Source organism: Leopardus geoffroyi, chromosome D3 (genome assembly GCF_018350155.1).
Source record: "Leopardus geoffroyi isolate Oge1 chromosome D3, O.geoffroyi_Oge1_pat1.0, whole genome shotgun sequence".
In the NCBI taxonomy this organism is placed as follows: domain Eukaryota; kingdom Metazoa; phylum Chordata; class Mammalia; order Carnivora; family Felidae; genus Leopardus; species Leopardus geoffroyi.
The window spans coordinates 77763297-77785261 of NC_059339.1; the positions used below are offsets into that span (position 1 = coordinate 77763297).

At 45.2% G+C, this 21965-nt stretch overlaps 1 protein-coding gene, 1 long non-coding RNA gene and 1 pseudogene across 6 annotated transcripts in view; 1 reads left to right on the forward strand and 2 right to left on the reverse strand.

Moving 5' to 3' along the window:
• CCBE1 (collagen and calcium binding EGF domains 1) overlaps positions 1-21965 on the reverse strand; it is a 258831-nt gene that overhangs the window by 106286 nt on the left and 130580 nt on the right. The gene's annotated exons all lie outside the window — the stretch shown is intronic.
• LOC123587434 overlaps positions 8180-21965 on the reverse strand; it is a 37158-nt gene continuing 23372 nt past the window's right edge. The window contains exon 2 of the long non-coding RNA XR_006707300.1: positions 8180-21848. This is a non-coding gene — a long non-coding RNA (uncharacterized LOC123587434). The remainder of the gene's footprint in view (positions 21849-21965) is intronic.
• On the forward strand, positions 16195-16315 carry LOC123588611 (annotated as a pseudogene).

The window sequence follows — 21965 nt, forward strand, 5'->3', positions numbered from 1 at the left end:
GACAGGTGCTGGGCATGCTGAGCACGAGCGAGATCTGGGCTCTAGGGAAGAAGGGGGCACCCAACAGGGAAAGACACAGACCCATCAACTGCCATGCCGGCCAGCCCCGGACGACCTCTGAAAGGGACCCAGTAGAAGTGACACTGCTCCTCACTTCGGCGCCCAAGACGAGCATGTGCCACACCGGTTGAGTCATTTCCACGTCATGTTCATCTACCAGGCACCGAATGAACACTTGTGGCCACCTATAGCTCTCTTCGCTTAATGTTCTTACGTTGTTGTGTCTTTAGGGGTTGGAGGTCTAGAAGGCAAGACCTGCCTTCTGCTAACCATGTCTCCCAACGACGGGGCCATAGCCTGCTTAAGCCTCCAAAGCTGCTGGTGCTGCTGCTTTGCTGGGCAGGGAGAAGGCGGGCACAGTATCTACGAAGTCCCAGCAACCTGTCTCACATCTTCCCGTAGGTTGTCTCGTGTCACCCTCCAAATCCTGCGACACATTAGGATACCCACTCCACAGACCGAGGCAGCATTCTTGCAGATTTATGATTCACTTGAATCGTAAACAGCTAGCAATGGGGTGGAAGGGAGGGGAGTGCGACTACCGGATCACAAAGCTCACGTTCTTTCTACCAGTGTTAGGCCACCTTCAGACTCAGAAGGTAGCGATGTCTGATGAAACTTTCCTCGAGACAACAATTGTATAACACAGAAACGTGACCCTGGCCTCATCCATTTTTCTGCTAGCTCGGCCTCGTCCTCTTCCGCAAAATGCCATCCGTGGGGCACAGGACTGCTGCCTGTGACTGCTAATTGTAACCTCCTGTCTGGCGGTCACCAACGCCTGCAGGCCTCAGAGCGTTCAGCCCGGGGCGGGGGGTGGGGAGCCAGAAAAAGAAGATCAACATGAAAGGGAAGTATTGCATTTGATCGTTTCCCTTTCATAATATTTTGAAACCCTGATCCTCGCTTTTTTTTCCCCCCTCTCCGTGCTATTCTTGGTTCCCATTCCGTTGTGTGTAACATACACGTACGTTCAAACAAAATCTTCAGAGACAAAAAAAACCACAAAGATTACAATTAGAAATTACCTTTTCTTCTGAGCAAAGTTCAAAAGAAACAGACTAGGAGAACGGTCAGGTTACAATGAAATGCTAGTGGTAACTGAAGTACAGGTCTAGGACTTCTCATTACTTCCCTTATGGATCCGTAATTTGTCTTTTGAAATAGAAAATAAAAATTGAAACTTAAACCCCACTTGTTTAAAGTATTTAAAATAGCTAAATCATCCCAAATAAGACCACTTACAAAGATAGACATTAGAAGTAAATAATACTTTCTCATATTGCTTTTGGTCCATACTTTTCAAATTTTATGTTCACACAGGCACATATAAGAATAAACTACAATTAAATATGCATTAACTGTTCTAAAAAAACATAAGCACGATGGAAAGGATTTAAATAATTTGATTTTCACTTTATTCATACTTAAAGCATTTTATTGTGAAACATACGGAGATTGGCATGAAAATGATATATTCTGTTGAAACAAAGGTTTATCAAGGACCTGTTGGGGCACCTGGGTGGCTCAGTCAGTTGAGCGACTGACTTCAGCTCAGGTCATGATCTCACAGTTTGTGAGTTCAAGCCCCGCATCAGGCTCTGTGCTGACCGCTCAGAGCCTGGAGCCTGCTTCAGATTCTGTGTCTCCCTCTCTCTCTGCCCCTCCCCCACTCATGCTCTGTCTCTGTCTCAGAAATAAAACATTAAAAAAATGTAAAAAAAAAAAAAAAAAAAAAGACAAAAGACCCGTGTAAATATCCTCCAAGTTAAAACACAGACCTTTACCAACACCCTAAAATTCCTCTTCCATGCCATGTGTCTGCTAATTGTTATTTTTTTTAAGACAAAGTTATTTTGCTTTTTCATGCACAGAAATGTTACATCACCTTGGTTGCAATATCCAAGTTATTCAGGTGATCTGTTACATATACAGGTTATATATATGCGCATGTGTCCATGTGTATATGGAAGGGCAAAAATACATTAATCCGTTTACCTCAATAAGTCATGACTTTTCATTTGTAATGGCAGTCACCAAGTGACTATCATCCCATGTCCTGGGCATCCATGAACTTGGGCCGATTCATTTTGTTGGGAGAGCTCCAACAACAGAAAAAATGTGTTCCTCTTAAAAACTGCATAATTCAGCCTTTATAACCTGGCACACAGAAGATGACTAAACAGGGCTGATGATGAATGAATGCGTGGCTATTACCATCTTAGAAATCGTTTGCCCAGCCATACATTCCTAAAAGTCTATTAACCTAAACACAACGTACTTGTCATAGTCATATCGTGAATTCAAACTTCTGCTTGAATTTTCAAAATGCAAGTTCCAAATAAGAACCATCTGTTATTTATCGAATCCCTAATCTGCGTGAGGCCCCTCGGCCCCCCTTCGTTTCAGTCTTGTCCTTAATATTTAAAAACCCACTCTTACATAGGATATGCCTAAAGCCACCAAGAGTAAAACAGAAATCACTCGCACACCTAACTAGCCACACCTCTACGTTCCAATGTCACGTGTTAACGCTGGGGCTGGATCTGACCCTCAGTCTGAGAGCTCCACCCTGGTCCAGTCCCACCCCAGCTTTGGGGTAAATTGCTCCAGAGCAGGGATTCTCAAAGGGTGGCCCCCAGCATCAGGGAAACTTGTTGCCCAAGTCCATTTTCAGTTCCATCCCAGACCTACTGAACCAGGAAATCTGAGGACAGAGCCAGGCCACCCGTAGATCGACGAGTCTGCCAGTTCGTTCCAGATGCTCACAGACATCTGAGAACCACTGGTCTAAAGAAGATGTTCTAGGGGCACCTGGGTGGTGCAGTCGGTTAAGCGTCCGACTTCAGCCAGGTCACGATCTCGCGGTCCGTGAGTTCGAGCCCCGCGTCGGGCTCTGGGCTGATGGCTCGGAGCCTGGAGCCTGTTTCCGAATCTGTGTCTCCCTCTCTCTCTGCCCCTCCCCTGTTCATGCTCTGTCTCTCTCTGTCCCAAAAATAAATAAACGTTGGAAAAAAGAAACTTAAAAAAAAAAAAAAAAAAAAGAAGATGTTCTACCCAGACTCTGGTTCCAGAAACCTCCCTGCGCTCCCTTGTAAATGCCTCCCAGAACTTCTGGCCTGGAACCTAGACCTGTATAACCCGGAGTTCACGGCCTGTTTATCTTACAAGTCACCCAACTGACCATGCACACGAAGGAGAAAAGTCGTAAGTCGTGGTGCTAAGGTGTAGAAAGAAAAAAAAACAACACACCACCACCTAGTATTTAGGAAGGCTACACCACAGTTTCTACCAACAATTCCTTAGGTCCACATGACAGACTTGTGAAAATTGTCCTACAACTTCTTCGATCTTACGGCAAACGATGCAGAACGTTGTCCTTTCGTCTTCAGTAACAACAAAATCAGGAGCATCGTTAAGTCTCGATGCTGGAAAGGTGCTAAGAAAGGTGGAGACTGTCAGTGTTGGTGAACAGAGTCTTGAGATCTGTCACCATGAGGGTCCTCATTCAGCCCCGGCTCTCTTTTGTAAAAGGTAAGGTTTTCATCCGTGGCAATTACAGCTATTCAGATTAAATTTATTTCACACCCATCAGACTGGCAGAAACCGCAACGCCGGACAGAAACAAGTACTGATAAGCATGATAAGCATGGAGAGCAACAGAAACTCTCAAACACAAATTACTGTCTTAATTGTGAGTAAGTGAAAATCAGCACGAGTAAGTGTCGTAAGTGTCGTAAGTGAAAATCAGCACGTTTTGGAGAGCAGCATGCATGCCCGGGGAAGCAAGTGCACGGACTGCCACACTGAGAAACTGCTGCACGTGAGCACAAGGGTGCACACAGGGGCGTGTTCGCTGTGGCACCGTTTTTTTTTTTTTTTCCAACGTTTATTTTTGAGAGAGAGACAGAGCGTGAGCAGGGCAGGGGCAGAGAGAGAGGGAGACACAGACTCCGAGCTGTCAGCCCAGAGCCTGACGCGGGGCTCAAACTCATGAACCGCGAGATGACCTGAGCCGAAGTCAGATGCTTAACCAACTGAGCCACCCAGGCGCCCCGTGGCACTGTTTTTAATAACTAAAATTTTTGGAAATAATCCAAATGTCCATCAAGAGAACGGACACATAAACTGGTTTAACATACAGAAAAGCATCCTGTGTTTTGATACGGCAAAATACAAAAAGCAAGCTATGAAAAGATAGGTCATGATACCGTTTCTAAGTTTACATACTTGAAAATAGTAAGTATTTATTACTAAGGAGTACAAACATATATCAGCATAAAGACATCTCAGAGAAAGAATACAATCCAGATTTGGGATAGCGTGAACTTCTCTTCCAGGGGGAGAAGGATACATGGAGTTTCACTTGTGTTTGTCATGTTTTAATTTTTTTCCAGGTGAATACAAAATGTTATCATGACATTCTTGTTTATTTTAGTTTGAGGGACAGAGAGCGCATGCACAAGCAGGGGAGGGGGAGAGAGAGAGAGAGAAAATCCCAAGCATGCTCCGCACTATCAGAGCTCAGAGCCTGATGGGCTCGATCCCACAGACCCCGAGATCACGACCTGAGCCCAAGAAAGAAATCAGACGCCCAACAGACTGAGCCACCCAGGTGCCCCATTCTCTAGCGTTTGCAAAGGCCAAATTTTTCATTTTAAAAATATGTTCTGAATCTAGAGAGATGGGAATAGCAACTCTAGCCCTTACTAACAGCAAGACTTTGGTCAAATTAACCCCCGTGAGTCTTCATTTTCTTATCTGGTGTGGGAGAATATTGAGGGTCCACTGACAGGTCATCTGTGAGGTTCTCTACATTTTAGAAATACGTCTTGCATTGGCTACGTGCCAAACAACCTTCAAGGTATTTAAAAATAACTTATTTAGTCCCCCTAAGACCCCCTCCGAAGCAAGCACTATTATCATCTGGCACACAGCAGGCAGGTACTCAAGAAATCTTTGTGTCTTTCTGTTGGGCTTCCCATCTTCCCCTCCTCCTTCCCCTCCCTCTCCTGCAACGTGACCATCGTCATCTCTAGCTCTCCCCTCTTGCCAGCTAGATTCCTTCAAACGCTTTAGCATATGCAAGCCACAGCTCTGGGTTTGAAAATATCCAAGACCATGCGAGAGGAAGATTTTTATGTATAAAGCGATGGTTATCCTGGACTGGGAAAATATCAACTTTCCCAGGAAAATGGAGGGGAGAAAAAGTGCCAGGAGAACCACAACTTGGCAATGAAGATAGAGAAACAAATGAGAAGGACCGACCGAAACAAACTCAGGGAGCAAAATCGTGTTAAATGGGCAGCCTCGTTTCTTGAAACTAAACAAGGAAGATAAAAGAACATTTTGAGCTTTTCTTGTTTTTGGCTAGCCAACTTTCATCTTTTATCAAGAAAGTACACACATACACACACACACACACACACACACACACACACACAGAAAATAAAGTACACAACCTTCAATGTATCTATGCATAAGGAATCTGTTGTCAATACGTTTTTCAGCTCATCCATCAAAACCGGAGTTGAACTACATGACGGGCCTCGACAGAATCGCATTCACAGCCGCACGCCTTTCTGTGTGCCACTAAGTCGCTTAACCTCTTCTAGGTCGCTTTCCCCATCTGGAAAATACAGATGGTATTAGTGCTTACTTATTATGGTGACTAAATGAGTTATTTGAAAACACCTTGGACAGTACATGGACCACAGTAATTGCAAGATGTATTTCTAAAACAAAATGGTTGTAAATAAGCTACATTTGCAAGACCACGTGATTATCCAACACAACATCTTGCTTTTCGTTAAGTATAGCCAATAGACAACACATCGAAAGATTCGTGGTCCCATAGGGCAAAGATGAAGACAGATATAAACACATTTTAGTACAGTATAGAATAGCTAGAGCAGAAGCTGGGAAATGGAAGAGTCCATTCTAAAAAACTCCACACTAATTTTCAGAGAATTCCCAAACTTCAAAGAACTTCAGAGAAATGTTCATCTTCAGTTGCCAAAATATACATGTACGTTTGTTTTCTCTTCATTTCCATCCATGAGTCTCTCTGATAAAGCCGTTATTTTTTTAGTACAACTTAGACCCATTAAACATAATCATAAACAGGTTTGTATCTATTATTGCAATACTTTCAAAAAGAACAAGGCTAACACCCAAATATTTCTGTGGACCGCTCTCAAACCTGTCGCTCCCGCGTTCTCTGTGTAGAACGTAGATATTTTCTTGGGTATGTTATTATAGAACCCAAATTCTCGAAAGGATAACTTAAGGGCATTGAACTATTTGTATTTAATTATGGGAACTACTAGTCAAAGGTGCTACCCATGGCAACTCACAAAATCAATGTCTAACATAAGGAGGAACAAGAGAAAACAGCCAAAAGTAAATCACATGTGGTAGACACTGGTGACAGTTATAGGCTCTCTCTTTATTCAAGGACTGGATGAGCCAGGAAAGAATTCAGAAGTCTGAGGGTACTTCTCCAATGACCCCAATGACACCTGGCATTCATCTCTTTGTCATCCTCTCTCCTTGAGGGTAGGCTCAACGTAGCGACTTGTTTCTAACCAACAGATGTGGCACAGGTGATAGGATGTCACTTCTGTGACGAGGTTAGAAAAGACTGGCATCCATCTTGCTGGCTTGGTCAGTCTGCTTGATGGAGAACATGGAAAAGGCCCACTTGGCGAGGGAGGAATGGAGGGTAGCCTCTGGCCAACAGTCAGTGAAAAGCTGAGGCCCTTCATCCAACCTCCCCTGAGCGACTAAATCCTGCTACCAATCACGTGATCTTGGAAGTTCTTCCCCCAATGAAACTTCCAATAGTCCAGCTGACATTTGATGAAATAAAGAACCCAGCTAAGCAGGGCCTGAATAACTCACCAACAGAAACTAAGATAATAAACAGTGTATTAAGCTGCCAAGTTCTGGGGTATTTGGATATGTAGCGACTCATACAAAGTCCATCAACTAGTGACAATCAGAGGAGAGGTAAAGCCGTTTGCATTAATATCACCCTAATTCCCCAGAGCTAGATGAATCTGACTGGATCTTCTGGGTCCTCAAAACCTTTAAACTTCCATTCATCAATTTGGAAACTAAGAAATTCTCTCAAAGTTGCTTTAAAACCTACATAAAATAGTCAAATAGCTGTGATCTTCAACTTCTTTTAAAATTATGTGATACCCTGGGAGTACTATTAATTTTACTTCTATAGTCTTTTTTGTTTTTGAAAGGTTATCTTATAATAACAGGCTTTTTCAAGGTTTTCCAGGACCTTGTCCCATGGGGAATTCTATTTGGTAAATTCTCCCTAGGGGTCATGCCTCACTCCCCACCTCCTGAATCCTCTTTAATGCACTCGGTTGACTTTAAAGATCCATACAGGGGCACCTGCGTGGCTCAGTTGGTTGAGCGTCCGACTTCAGCTCGGGTCATGATCTCACGGTCTGTGGGTTCACGCCCCGCGTCGGGCTCTGTGCTGACAGCTCGGAGCCTGGGGCCTGCTTCGGATTCTCCGTCTCCCTCTCTCTGCCCCTCCCCCGCTCACACTCTCTGCCTCAAAAAAAAAAAAAAAAAAACAAAAACAGATCCATAATCTTGAGCCCATAAAAATTTGAAATTCACACACACACCTATTTTGAAATTCCACATAATCCTCTCATTTCTCATGATGAATAGAAGAAAAGGAAGTAGGAGGCATTTGTTAATAACTAACATACACTTAATCCACTGCTGCTATCTTTGAGAAATTGATGTACTTACTAGAAACACTCCTTAACGTTTCCTCCGTAGAGGAAGGTAGTTAAATGTTAGGATCGTATTTATTTTCAGGTTTTGTGTTCTTCATATTGCCTCTAATCCGAAGGAGTCAACATCTCAATTTTTGTCGATTATCTGAAAAATTTTATACAGGACCCAGAAAGGCAGTACATTTTAGGTCTCTTATAAATGTATTAGAATAATTCAGGGTCGACTAATGTTCCAATGAAGTTGAATGCTAATTTTTGCCATTTTATAGGTGGACTGTAGCCAACCCTGGTATTAAGTGGGTGGTAATGGAGAGAAGGGTAAAGGGAGGTGTTGCTGTCATTTTTTGGGGGGGAGGGGAGGCAGGTTGGGGAGGTTCCTTTTTGACTTCTTCTAGTTTCAAACTGTAATGGTTTAGGTTAAAGGACCAATATAACCCTTTTCCCTCATCAATTTTTAAGAAATGTTTAATATTTTGAGAGAGTGAGAGGCTAAGAGAAAAATTACCAGGTGTACTCACAACTGCAAAGAAAAGATCTTTCCCCTCCCCCCGCCATTCCGGAAGAAACCAGCCAGGGTGTGCCCGGTTGTAGTCTGACCTAAAGGCGGGAACCAATCAAGTTCTGCTGAGTGGTTTGAAATAAAGGCGGGAACCAAACAAGTTCTGCTGAGCGTTCAAATTTAAATGTCAGCCTATAACAACTCTGTAACCTCAAAAAAAATCCCTAACTTGTTTGTGCCTGTCTATAAAAGAAGCTGTAAGATCCTTGCTCGGGGCCTCTTGTGTCACCGGTGACGAGTGCGCGGAGGACCGGGTTCGAACCTGCAATAAACGACCCTTGCCGCTTGGCTTTGACTCTGGACTCTGGTGGTTTGTTTTCGGGGGGTCTCTCGAATCGGGGCACATCAAGAGAACACAAGTGGGGGAGAGCCAGAGAAGGGGAGAGGGAATCCTCAATCTCACCAACCATGAGATCATGACCTGAGCCAAAATCAAGAATCGGGTGCTCAACCAAATGAGCCACCCAAACCCACCCCCCCCCAATGGATTTTCTTAACATAACCACTTTCACAAAGAAGCCCAATCTATGTTGCAAAGTTTTATTTCTAAATGAATTCAAGTTCTAAAAGAGGTGTCACAGCATCAAACAATGGCCCTCTGTTTCTGTAAATAAAGTTTTACTGGGACACAGCCAAACCCTTCATGTACATGTTGTCTATGGGCTACTTTCGTGCTATGAAAGCAGGATTAAGTAGTTGCAACAGATCATAAGGTCCGCAAAGCCTGAAGTCTTAATATCTGGTTCTTTGCAGAAAAGGTTTGCAGACTCCCATTCTAAAAAATGATAGAAATAAAGGAATAGTGTTTGTCCAGCCAGTGCTTTATAGTAAATTAGGTAGAACTGTTAGAAAAATAAACCAACGACGGGCTGGTTACTTCTTCCCTTAGAGGCAGTGCTGAATTTGGAATCTAAGGAATCACACTTGAGTCTGTACATATCGTCTTCAGACATGGCAATCTTGGACAACGCTAAGTTAAGACCGTTCCTCGCTACGCGTGACATTAATATCTGAGCTATCTCTCACGGTTGCTTAAGGACGTGGTATAATTTATATGGGGTAACTTTGCACTTGTCTTTTTTCAGTGTAGTATGAGGTTTGCTATTCAATTTAAGGAATTAAGTAGCCTTGAGAATTTATTTGCTTAAATTCCGTTCTGTATTCTTTGAAAGTTAGAAAAGAAAAAGAATGAAAAATGTGATGACTAGAAACCAAAAACATAGACAGAAGATGATGTCTATAACCATACATCAGGGAGCTTTATGACGAATCACAGGCAAACATCCAGATTACTGTAAGGGGAGCTTTGCAATAATAAGAGGGGGTGTAGGGATCCTTTGAAATCAAGATGGATTTCCTAAGAACATGCACTTCCAAATATTCTCATTACTTTCTTGGACAAGGGCAAGTGTAAGTACATGCAAAATGTTGTGGGCATATCTGGATTTCAACAAGGTATTTAACAAGGTCTTATAATCTCATCGAGGCCGAGCTGAAGAAATGTATTGAAAATGGAGAGTACTATCAAATCAAGATACGAATGGATTGGTATCTATTCTTGGCCTGGAATTGTTCTACATCCTAATTAATGACTTGGATAAGATTTTTGACAAAAACTTGCCTATGTGTGCAGGTGACCCGAAAACGGGATGGGTGGCAAACGTAAAATTCTCTATAGTAGTTCACGGTCTAAATAGATTTTCATGTCCGTTTTGTATGCTCTGCATCTCAGTAAACCACCTGTTAAATAATCTGGGCTTGGTTAATTGGGTATCATTACCCCCTTCATTTTACAAGGGAGGAAACGAAGTTCGGCTGATGGGTGACAGCATTGGGACTTAATCTGTGTTCTAGTGGTAAGTCCACATTCTCTCCACCATGTATGTAAGGGAGGAGTCAGGACCCCAAAGTATCAACAGGCTTGTAAAGAATAAGCCAGAATTAGGTCTGCGCTAAGGTAGTACGTATAATGAATTCTAAACACCAACTTCAGAAGGTTAGAATGGGAAGGAGGCTCGAGAGCAGTCAGCCTGTAAAAAGGTCTAATTTCTTAGTCAACCAGAAGTTCAATGTGCGGTGCTCTTATGGTACAGCTGCTGTAAGAAAGGAGTCAAGATAAGGCTACTTAAAATACTCTTCAGCCATAAAAAAAGGAGGAAATCCCATCATTTGCAACAACATGATGGACCTTGAGGGCATTATGCTAAGTGGAATCAGTCAGACCTAGAAAGGCAAAGACTTATATGTGGAAACTAAAACAAAAACAAAGACAAACTCATAGCAACGGATCAGATTGGTGGTTGCCAGAGGCAGAGGGTGGGGTGAAGAAGATGGTAAGTACAAAATCCCAGTTATAAGATGAATAAATTCTAGGGATGTAACATACAGCATGGTGAATAGGGTTAACGATACTGTATTGTGTATTTGCAAGTGAAGAAACTAGATCTTAAAAGATCTCATCACAAGATAAAATTTATAACTAGGTGAGGTGAGGGATGTTAACTCGCTGTGCTAATCATTTCTCAATATCGGCAGAGACCAAATCATGATACTCTATGTCTTGAACTTGTATAATGCTTTCCCTCAATTGTACCTCCATAAAACCAGGGGAAAGGGTAAGGCTTCTGGACATGTGGTATCTGGAAAGGGCTAACAGTCCTGCTGAATGCTGTTGTTCAGACTTCCCAGACCCTGAGTTCAGTCCCAGGCGTCCAGATTTAAGGGTCCCTGGTAACTGGAGCCACCAGCAGGGATCAGCAGGTGGAGGGAGGGCCAGGATACTGGGCCATGGGAGGAAGTGTTCAAGGGTACGTGGTCTGAGAGGGAAGACACAGGATGATACACTCACTGTATTCAAACAGGTGAAGGGATGTGATGGAGAAGACATTGGACTTCTTCCAGGTCTTCTCACCAAGTACGGTCACAATGAAAGAGTCAAGATGCCAGGAGACAGATATCTGCTTAATTAAAAAAATAAATCTTTCTTATGAGGAGAGTTGTCCCTAAAAGAATCGTACTGCCTTGGTGCATCTGGGTCCCCCTGCTGCTGAATAGTGCCTTGTGTGTGCTCCTACTGAAAGTAGGGGGTATATTTTGTACAGTATGAAGTCTGACAACCCCTCCAGGCAGGAGGTTCTAGAAGGTCTATGAACGAGCTGTTCGCATAACACGAGAAATGATTAGTTCTCGTACAAATGCAGGATGCTTAGTGCAAACTTCCAAAGCACTACGGAGGAGTTACATAAACCGAAAGCGAGAGATTTTTAAAAATTCATACATCTAGATATTTAGAAAGAACACCATCAAGGAGAAGAGATGATACTCTCACTTTAATAGGACTGATAAATCATTCCTAATGTCCTGGAGCTCTGTGCTCGCCTCAGAAGTGAAATATGCTAAAAGAGGCAAGCACTTTTGAAAAATCTATGTAACGTTGCTGGGATGGTAGCGCTGGCCAAGATAGTCCAAGAAAGGCAGACCTGAAGAGTGCCTGGGAGCGGTGAAGTGTCACCGACCCCACAGCACTTCCTCTCCTGGTGCCCCCAAGGGCCACTGGGGAAGTGCCTCACGTAACTGAACCTCCTCCGAAGCTCTGACCTGCCAACGTCTCTCTTCTCTTGGCCACAGTTGGTTTCCCCATCCCTCCTAACCTCTTGAACCCCACCAGGGAGGAAGCCTGATTCCTCCAAGATCCAGCCAAACCCAGGCCACCCAGAAGTGACCTCCCTCCCTCTTTTTGAAAAGTCCTTCTAAATTTTTTACGGAACAAACCAACAAGCCTAACTAGAATCCTCCTCAGAATTTTGGCTTCCTTCTCAGGAAGTCCTAGACTTTTCTAGTTCATTTTTAAATGTTTCATACTTCACTATATATTAAACACTGCCTGGGGAGTAGTTTAACATACAGACTCCAGGACCTTGTCTTTGACTTGATGGGATGCGGTGGGGGGGAGGTGCTAGGATCCTGTACAAGTCCTCCTCTCTCCCCCAGAGCCTGGGGAGCACACCTGGAGAAACCCGGCTACAGAATCTAGAACTCTGTGCCAACATTCATTCAACACTATTTAGGGAATAAGGTTCACAAGAGAGATGTGGTCATTTTTTTCTTTTTCCTTTTTTCCCCTCACCCAGAGAAAGACTTCATTTTTCCTCTGGCAAATAGTTTAGGTTGTAAAAAGAAAACAGTTTCATTATGCATATATGATTTTCAGATAAGTTAGAAAACACACGTTAAAAAAAAAACCTTAGCCATCATGTTTACCTCAGACTATTACAAGGCTTCTACGAAACCAACATGTGGGAATCTGAAAGCAAGTTCAGATTTCTCATAGTTCTGGGATTCTCAGTTTGTGTTTCTTTTTTGTTTACTCGTTTATTTTATTTCATTTTATTTTTTAATTTTTTTTTTCAACGTTTATTTATTTTTGGGACAGAGAGAGACAGAGCATGAACGGGGGAGGGGCAGAGAGAGAGGGAGACACAGAATCGGAAACAGGCTCCAGGCTCTGAGCCATCAGCCCAGAGCCCGACGCGGGGCTCGAACTCACGGACCGCGAGATCGTGACCTGGCTGAAGTCGGACGCTTAACCGACTGCGCCACCCAGGCGCCCCTATTTTTTAAAGTCTTTTTTCAATAGGCTCCATGCCCAACGTGGGGTTTGAACTCACGACCCTGAGCTCGAGTCACGTGCTCGACCAACTAAGCCAGCCGGCCGCCCCCTCAGTTTGTGTTTCTGTGAGCATCACCTTCCCTGCCAAACGTTGAAGATGCAACACAGGTATTCTGGAAGCAGCACATTTTTTTTTTTTTTTTCCTGTGTATAAAAATACTCTTAGAAAGTAACGCATCGCGTGCTCTATTTGAGGATTCCTTCCTTTGCGTAACTTCCAAAAAATTAAAACAATGTCTAAAATATCTAGCACGATAGAGATAACATATAAGCAGCTGATCGAGGCATAAAAGAAACAGTTGCTTTAAGAAACTGTCACGCTGACATATTGAGCGCTTTTCCTAACTGCCAGGAAGAAGTGTCAACGATTACCTGGTGTGACGTTTGATCCTTCTTGAAATTTCATGGGTCCCCCTCCATGTAACTAGAAACCAAGATGTAAGAGTTCGAAACAGATTTGTCAGCAACCATGTTGCCTTGGGCGCCTGGGCGGCTCAGTTGGTTAAGCATCTGGTTCCTGATTTCAGCTCAGGTCAGGGTCTTGCAGTTTGCGAGATCGAACGCCGAGTTGGGCTCTGGGCTGCCAGTACGGAGCCTGCTTGGGATCGTTCTCCCTTTCTGCCCTGCTTGTGCTCACACACATACACTCTCTCAATAAAAAAAAAAAATTAAAAAAAAATAAGAAAATAAACATAAAAAAAACCCCTGTGTTGCCTTAAGATGGTTTTTATCGATAAAAGGAAATGAACCCGTTATGAAATAAAAGCTCTCGTATGTTTCTACACCACTGCTTTATCCTTGCAGAAACTGTCAGATTTGGTACCATCCGATAAATGATCTTTTCGAACTAAACAAGACTTCGTCTCGGGTCTCACGCACGCCTGACCTTGCGGCAGCTCTGACCTGGAAGAGAACAAGGCTTCCTCCTGGGCCCAGCTCTCTTCCACGCGAGCGGCTTAAAGAGCTTCACTGCACAGGAGCTAACGGCGTGTGTTCTTTTTCTTGCGAAGGACACGAGGCGAGAAGAGGGAGGAAAGCGAGAATTTGTTCAGGTATCAGCAGGAGGAAACAGGAGGGAAATGCCAGCTCTGACCACCGCAGAAGTGAGTCTGGACATTTCCCCGTTACGCCTTCCGCGGAGAAGCCCGATTAGAACCGTACCCATTCCGCGTGGGCGTCAGAAGACGCCAGGAGCTTATGCGGAAGTTGGACATCTCACTGAACGGGTACACTGAGTCACCTTTTCTAACGATCCCTCGTTCCTAACGTGTAGCTTGGTTCTAGATGCGGAAAAAACAAAATAGTGTATTTTTTCGGTTAATGCGATCAACGTGCAATTTAAAAAGCTCAGAAGCAAATCATACAAAAATGTGCCTCCTATCAGGAATTACAAGTGACTCACAGACCTCTATTTTTCCAGGAGAGAGAATGAGCTTGAGGGCACTGAAGAGGACGAGAGAGGCTCACTGGCAGAGCTTCGGGTATCCAACGAACCTTCCCCTGAGATCTCTTACGCTGCGCTTCTACGGACACTTGCACATGCGTGTATGGGTATACACGTAGACGTGCAAATTTTAAGGGAGCCTCCACTTTTCCCCGTCATGAGAGCCATGCGTCCTCATCAGAAAAGATTCCAAGTAAGCAGACCTTCGTACAAAACTAAAAAGCCAAAATAAACTCCCAGCCCGTTTCTACACTTTATTCTAGACCCCTTTCTCCCTCTGGTGTGTATTTACCCCAAATTTTGTTCCCATGAAAGTGCTGACACAGAATACCCAGAGGGCCTGTTTTCCCACTCAACAACCTCTCCGGGGATCATTCCACACCAGCAGACTCTTACCCAACCTTAATGTGGCTGCTCGATATTCCATAGTATAGCTTTATGATAATTCACACGTTCTCTAATAGGCTTTCATGTTCTACTTCATTACCATTACAAGTGGTGATATATAAACATCCCTCTGTAACATTCCGGGGAACTTACAGAAATATTTTTTACACATAGAAGTATGTTCACCTGCAGAAGCGGAAGGTGCCAATTTACACATTTTATACTTTTTTTTTTTTTTTCAATGTTTATTTATTTTTGGGACAGAGAGAGACAGAGCATGAATGGGGGAGCGGCAGAGAGAGAGGGAGACACAGAATCAGAAACAGGCTCCAGGCTCTGAGCCATCAGCCCAGAGCCCGACGCGGGGCTCGAACTCACGGACCGCGAGATCGTGACCTGGCTGAAGTCGGACGCTCAACCAACTGCGCCACCCAGGCGCCCCCACATTTTATACTTTGATACCCGCTGCCAAATCACTTTTTTAAAAAGGTCACCCTAATTGACACTCCCACCAAAGTGTAGAAGATTCTCTTGTAAAGCTTGTTAACACTACATGTTTTTGTTTAATGATTTAAAAAAATATTTTTTAATGTTTATTTTTGGGAGAGACAAAGTGTCAGTGGGGAAGGGGCAGAGAGACAGAGAGAAAGAGAGAGGGAGACACAGAATCCGAAACAGCCTCCAGCTCTGAGCTGTCAGCACAGAGCCCGAGGCGGGGCTCGAACCCACAAACCACGAGATCATGACCTGAGCCGAAGTCGGACGCTTTACCAACTGAGCCACCAGGCACCCCAAACACTAGACATTAACTAGATACTGCGTACTGTCAATTTCCTAATGAAAACAGCCTGTCACCATTTTCACTTGCATTACTTTGACTGCTAACAAAACTGTGCATTTTTCTTGTTTATGACTCATTCCTATTTCTTTAGTGAACTGCCTCTCATATGGGTAGCAGGCTATTACACCGATGTTCCACAGTAAATCACACCTCGTGTTCACGGTCTTGGGTTAACACCTCCACCATTGGCAATGGACTTGGCCAAGTCACTTGCTCGACCAAAAAAGTTATTAGCAAGCAGAGGCTTGCTGGTAAGTGCTTACACGGTGGGGCTGTTCCCTCGGACAGCTCACTCTTAGAACCCTAAGTCACCACATAAAGGTCCAGCTTCTTTGCAAGCAGGACCTCACGGAGGATGAGATGCCTGGCTGTTCTCCTCACTCCAGCTGAGGCCCCAGACAGGCCACTGAAGGAGCCACCTCGGACACGCCAGCCCCGGTGCACACCCTATGGAGAAGAACCGTCTATGGCCATACCACCCTGAACACGCCCGATCTCGTCTGATCTCGGAAGCTAAGCAGGGTCGGGCCTGGTTAGTACTTGGATGGGAGACCCTATGGAGAAGAACCACCCGGCGGAGCCAGCCCCAGACTGCAAAGCCATGAGGTACACGGAGTCAGTGCTCACTCAACCCAGCGCATTTTGGGTAGTTCGTTCACTAGCAATAGATAGCAAACACAATCCTTCATCCATTTTTATACTGATTTATAGAAACACGTTCTATTTGGGGAGTATTAATCCTTTGTCCCATTATACAGCCTGTAAGTATTCCTCCCAGTCAGCATATCAAATGTGCTAATCTTCTGTACGGTAAAGGTCATGCAGTCAAATCTGTTAATCTTCCAGACGTTGTCTACAGAAATTTTAAGGCAATTTAATATCTAAACTGACAGAACTTTGAGTTTTCTATAGTAATCTCATTTTGTCTACTCTGTAGAGCTTCCTCCTTCCCTCTTCTTCCAAGAAGGAAAATGTCTTGATAGGGTTTACTTTACACTCACTGAGGGGGAAACATGTTGTGTCACTCTAAGTTATTTTGAACTCTTGCGCTTATACTTTCTGGCTTACAGCAATCATTAGCTTGTGGACAGTTCTAGACATAAGAGCATCTATAAGTGGCATAAAAGGTCTTTAATGCACGTTTAAGACAACTTTTATTGAATAAGACACAACCTAAGCTCATTAACTGACCTACCGTAGCAACAATTATTAATAGGATGCTCATTTGGGGACGATGCTCTGGGGTAGCTAGATTCAGAGCCTGAAAGCACGGTCTATGGCCACAGCGTGTTTACAACGCAGATGGGCTACGATGCAATGACAAAAGATCATAACTCAAGGTTGGAAGTGTGGGTGGTCAAAGGACAAACTGGGATGAAGAGTGGGGAAGAGGAGAAAGATCCAGGTCTGCGGAGGTAGTGCCATGCGGGCTGAGTCTCCAGGACGGATGGAATTTGGATGTGAAGGGGATACATATGTGAGTCATCAGGCAGAGGGAATTGCCAGCACATGGCCCCCCAGTGGAGGGGTGTGCGCTATAGCAAGCTGTTTACCTTGAACCTTGGAAAGGTCATTGCGGGCCAGGTCAAGGGTAACATCCAACGCCAAGTTAGAGCGGGACTTAAATTGGGAGTAGCCTAATGAGATCCGGTTTATGGAGATTATTCTGGAAGTAAAAATGGATTAAGGGCAAGAAGGTAGGCAGAACTGTTAATAAAATATTATACATTCGCAGGTGAGAGTTCTGTGGAGTTTGACGTGAGATCACTCAAATTGTGGGTAGAAGGGAGGCGGGGAAGGGAGGCGGGGGAGCGAGGCGTTTTCATGACAGAATCAAAAGGGCTGGTGATGACTAATTACTCGTGACCTCTAAAATACCTGACGAGAACAGCAGATAGAAATCTCAGGCATTTCCATCCACGATAAGACATCACAGCCCTTGCTGAGACCATGGTTTCTATACCTGCAGGAAACTGGGTAGCTTTGATTCCTAAAACTTGGCCACCGGAATCATTTCATGCTCTTTTAAAATTCTGGCACTGAAATGTTAACGCTGGGGGCTCTGTACAAATTTTGACCATCTGCCTATGCAACTCTCTCATTTCTTTCAATTCCCCGAGGAGAATGGGAGGCAGGATGCCTCACGGAAGAAACCTGGGGAAGCCCAATCTGTGTTCAAGGACACCCTGAAAACCCAGCCACCTAGTTAAGGACAGCCAGTGTGGTTTCCGACAAAGAATCCCGCTGGGATGGAAACAGACCATCCTCACTAGTCTCCCACTTCAGTCAACAAGTTCATTTCTGGAGAACTAAAGCCAAGGGGACACCTCTCCCTTCCTTCGCCTCCTGAGAGAGCACTCCCTCAGGAGACTTATTCCTCTGATACTCGGAGGCATTTCCTGATCATAAACCTACATTCTTCTCCTTCATGTGTAGCCCTGTCCTCCTACCAACCTCTCTCTGGTAAATATTTAGGTCTAAAAGGTCGGCTAGGTCCACAGGAGAGACAGAGCAAGCCACAAGCAAGGGGAGATGGTCCACACGTGGACGTTAAATCCCTAGATGGGGACACACACAATATGTCCTTCTATGGGGCTTTCCTTGGGAACATTTGGTAAAGGTAAGGAATGGCCAAGATTCTTCGATCAGCTCTTCCTGCCCAGAGGGAACAACTTATTCATCAGTTCATGTTCGTCTCCAAGAAACCTTTCAGGTTCGTGAAGCATCCTAAGGGGCGGCTAGCCACTCTCTGCATAGAGCTCGGAGAATCACAAGGAAGAGTCAGACACAAGTGTGGGGGCCAACTGAGGGCGCTGCTCTCTTCGCTGCCCTTCTCCCACACATCACTCCTTGGGCTCTTCATCGTCCGGCCCCGGGAAGGACAGGACGCTTCTATTTATTACCTCAATTCAGCATTCATTTCTAGCCTGAGCACACGGGACTATTCAAGTATCCCTCACACTCTCCGATCCTGGGTGGGGTGGGGTGGGGGGGGAGAGACCCCTTTGTCAAGGGTACACTCTAAGCCCAAGGCACAAAAGGGACTTGGGGTATCAGCTTTAAAGGCGACAGAAAGAGGCTAGCTGGGGACCTCTGACCAGCAGAAAATCTATGGTTCTGTGTCTGGAAACCAAGATCAGCATAATCCACTTTCAAGGTTCCTTGAAAGAGAAAATGGCTCTGAAGGTGGAGTTGGGAATGGCATTCTTGAAGGAGGGAAATGGACAGCAACCTCTGCGTGAGGAAACGGCTGCCAAGCTCGGCAGGTAGGGCACCAGCTACTCAGCTCAGCACGGGGGGGGTGGGGGGCAGTTTGCTATTGTTTCAGGCTGTGGCACCCAGGCGAAGTGCCCGACCGCCAGGGTTTTTTATTGTAATGTAGCGCCTGACATCAAGTTTTTGCCGCGGAATTCATTTCAAATGAACACGCTGCCAGCTGCACAACGAGACAAAGAGCCAGGCCACCCCACCCACGGCCTTCTTTTAGAAAACCCTGGGTGACCTAGATTACTGACCGCTGGAGCGACCCCGCTCTTCCCTTCCCAGGCTTGAATTCCCACTGTTACGATGTTTTACATTCGCCAATAAAGAGTGAACCCATAGAAACCCCAGGCCCCCACCCTCGACCCCAACAAAGGCAGAATGCCAGGTCTGTGCTTTCCCTCTTGCTGTGTGGCCCTGGGCATGCTGTGTACCCTCCAGGATTTGTAATAAACCTTGTTTTTTCAAAGTTCCCTGATGATTGTTGCTAAGGTACGCCTTGAAATCCCAAGAACCACAGGGGCCGGTGCAGCCACAATGTCGGCTCTGGGCGGGGAGATGTCTGGGAGGCTCCCCCCGAGCAGTACAGCCCAGGTCGGCGCCCCACAGCATTCCCGGCCAACAGCATCACTATCCGTAAGCAGAGACCAACATGAAACAGCGTTGCCATGACAGCTACTGGGTTACAGCCTAACGAGGGAGAGAACACGCATCCATGTGACATGATGAACAGGGCCAGGCAAAGTGGGGTTCATACGAGATGATAGACCTAGAAGAGATTGCAAAGAACAGCAAAATTAGGCAGGGCTTGAGGGAGTGAAACATCAAGTGAATGGGTGGGGGTGGGGGACACTGGAGGGCAGTTCAGATGAAGGATCCCCATGAGGGTAGGACAGAAGCAAGAGAGAACGGCAATGTTTTGGCAACGGGCCTGAGCAGAAACAATCATATTTCCATACCAGACCAGGAGGATGGAAGCATCCAGGACTTTAGAAAGCCAACACAGAGGTTCAGATTTCAACTGGACATGAGAAAATCACACTGATGTTTTGGGTGGAAAGGCCGGGGGAGGTTGACCAAGGGGAGCCATGGACCACTGTTGTACTTCAGGCACGTGGTAACGAGAAGAGGGCAGAAGGGAGGAGGACAGAATATTCTGGAAGAAACAAGACCTACCTTGGGCTGGCTATGGTGGTAGGGGGAGCACGGCAGTATAAATAAGCCAGCATCACAGATCTGAAGCTTAGACTTTACCTTGAGAAAATGGCGGAGCCTCTGGAAGAAATTAAAACTGGGAAGGGCAAGCTCGTGTTGGGGGAGAAGATGAGGAACTTGGTTTTCAAGATGTCAACCAAAGCTCCCAGTTGATGTGTCCAGCAGGCAATCCTAGCAGGAATGGCCCCAGTGGGAAAGACAGGTTTGAAGGTGATGCTAAGGCATCACCAGCAGAGCCACAAGAACAGAGCCGCTTAGAGTAACGACATCGGAAGGGCGTCGTCTCACAGCTCCCTAAAAGCGCTAATACAAGGGGGGCCACCCACCTGATAAACATTTCCATGCATGGAAGATATCGGCTTCCAGCTAAAGACAATTTTGGGCTAGGCACTGGAAATAGTTGCGGCTGTGATTCCCAACGTGGCTGAGGCGGAAAAAGTGGACGTGAACACGTACAGTGAGATATCCAGCCACCTCCGCCACCCCGAAACTGCACAGACTGGGTGTGGAGGGCCCAGAAATATGCCAGCAGGGCTCTGGGGCCCCTAGCAGGGCTCTCCTTGGTTACAGCAAGAGAGACCTCGGGTCATTCTGCTCCTGCAGGGAAGGATGACCCAACCGAAATACAAGCATTGGACATCTCAGCTGAGATTTTGGAGACTTTTACTTCAATACACTGTACTTTTTTTTTTTTTTTTTTTTAAATATTTGAGAGAGGGCATGAGGATACCTGCACCCAGGAGGAAGAGAGAATCTCAAGCAAGCTCTGTGCCGGGTGTGGAGCGGGGCTCCGTCCCATGACCTTGGGATCGTGACCTGAGCCAAAAATCAAGAGTCAGACACTCAACCTCCTGAGCCACCCAGGGGCCCCAATACCCTGTACATTTACTCTCCCCGTGATGAAGAAAGCTGCCTTCTCGTTACGCCCTTACACGGCAGAGAGCAGAGTGTGTGCAAGCAGGCTCTCTGGTCTCTCTTCACAAGGGCGTTAATCTCATTCATGAGGGCTCTACCATACCAACACCACCTAAGGCCATCCCACTGGGGGCTAGGATTTCAACCCATCAGCTTTGGGGAGAACACGACCATTCAGTTCTGTAACATCGAGAAAACTTCTATAGGCTTCCAGTTACGGAATAAATCACAGGAATAAAAGGCACAGCACAAAGAATATAATCAGTGACCTCCAAATAGCCATCTATCAGGACAGAGGGCAGCTACGCTTGAACACAGCATAACGTATAAACTTGTCGAGTCACTATGTTGTACGCCTAAAACTAACATAATACTGTGTGTCTGCTACGCTCAACAGAAAACCAAACAACAGAACGCTTGAGGAGGAATGCTTTGATTTTTCCAGTCTAGAAGAGGAGGAGGGATAGGGACTACAGGGCATGGCTAGGTAGCCACTAAGATTCCCTTCAGATCTGGCAAGGGACAATTATAGAAGAAAAAACAAACCGGGAAGCTCTTTCGATTAATCTCAGAGCAAATCAGCTGCTGCCCAACAAGTGGAATCATGGACCAACTATTGGCAAAGTGCCCTTAAAACTCAGAACATGACCAAAAGAAATACACTGTGTCCTGGGAAGCTCTCCGTTGCCCTTGTAAATCTAGACCAGACTGTTTCACGCACACTTCTTTTTTTTTTTTTTTTTTTTTTAACGTTTATTTATTTTTGAGACAGAGAGAGAGACAGAGCATGAACGGGGGAGGGTCAGAGAGAGGGAGACACAGAATCTGAAACAGGCTCCAGG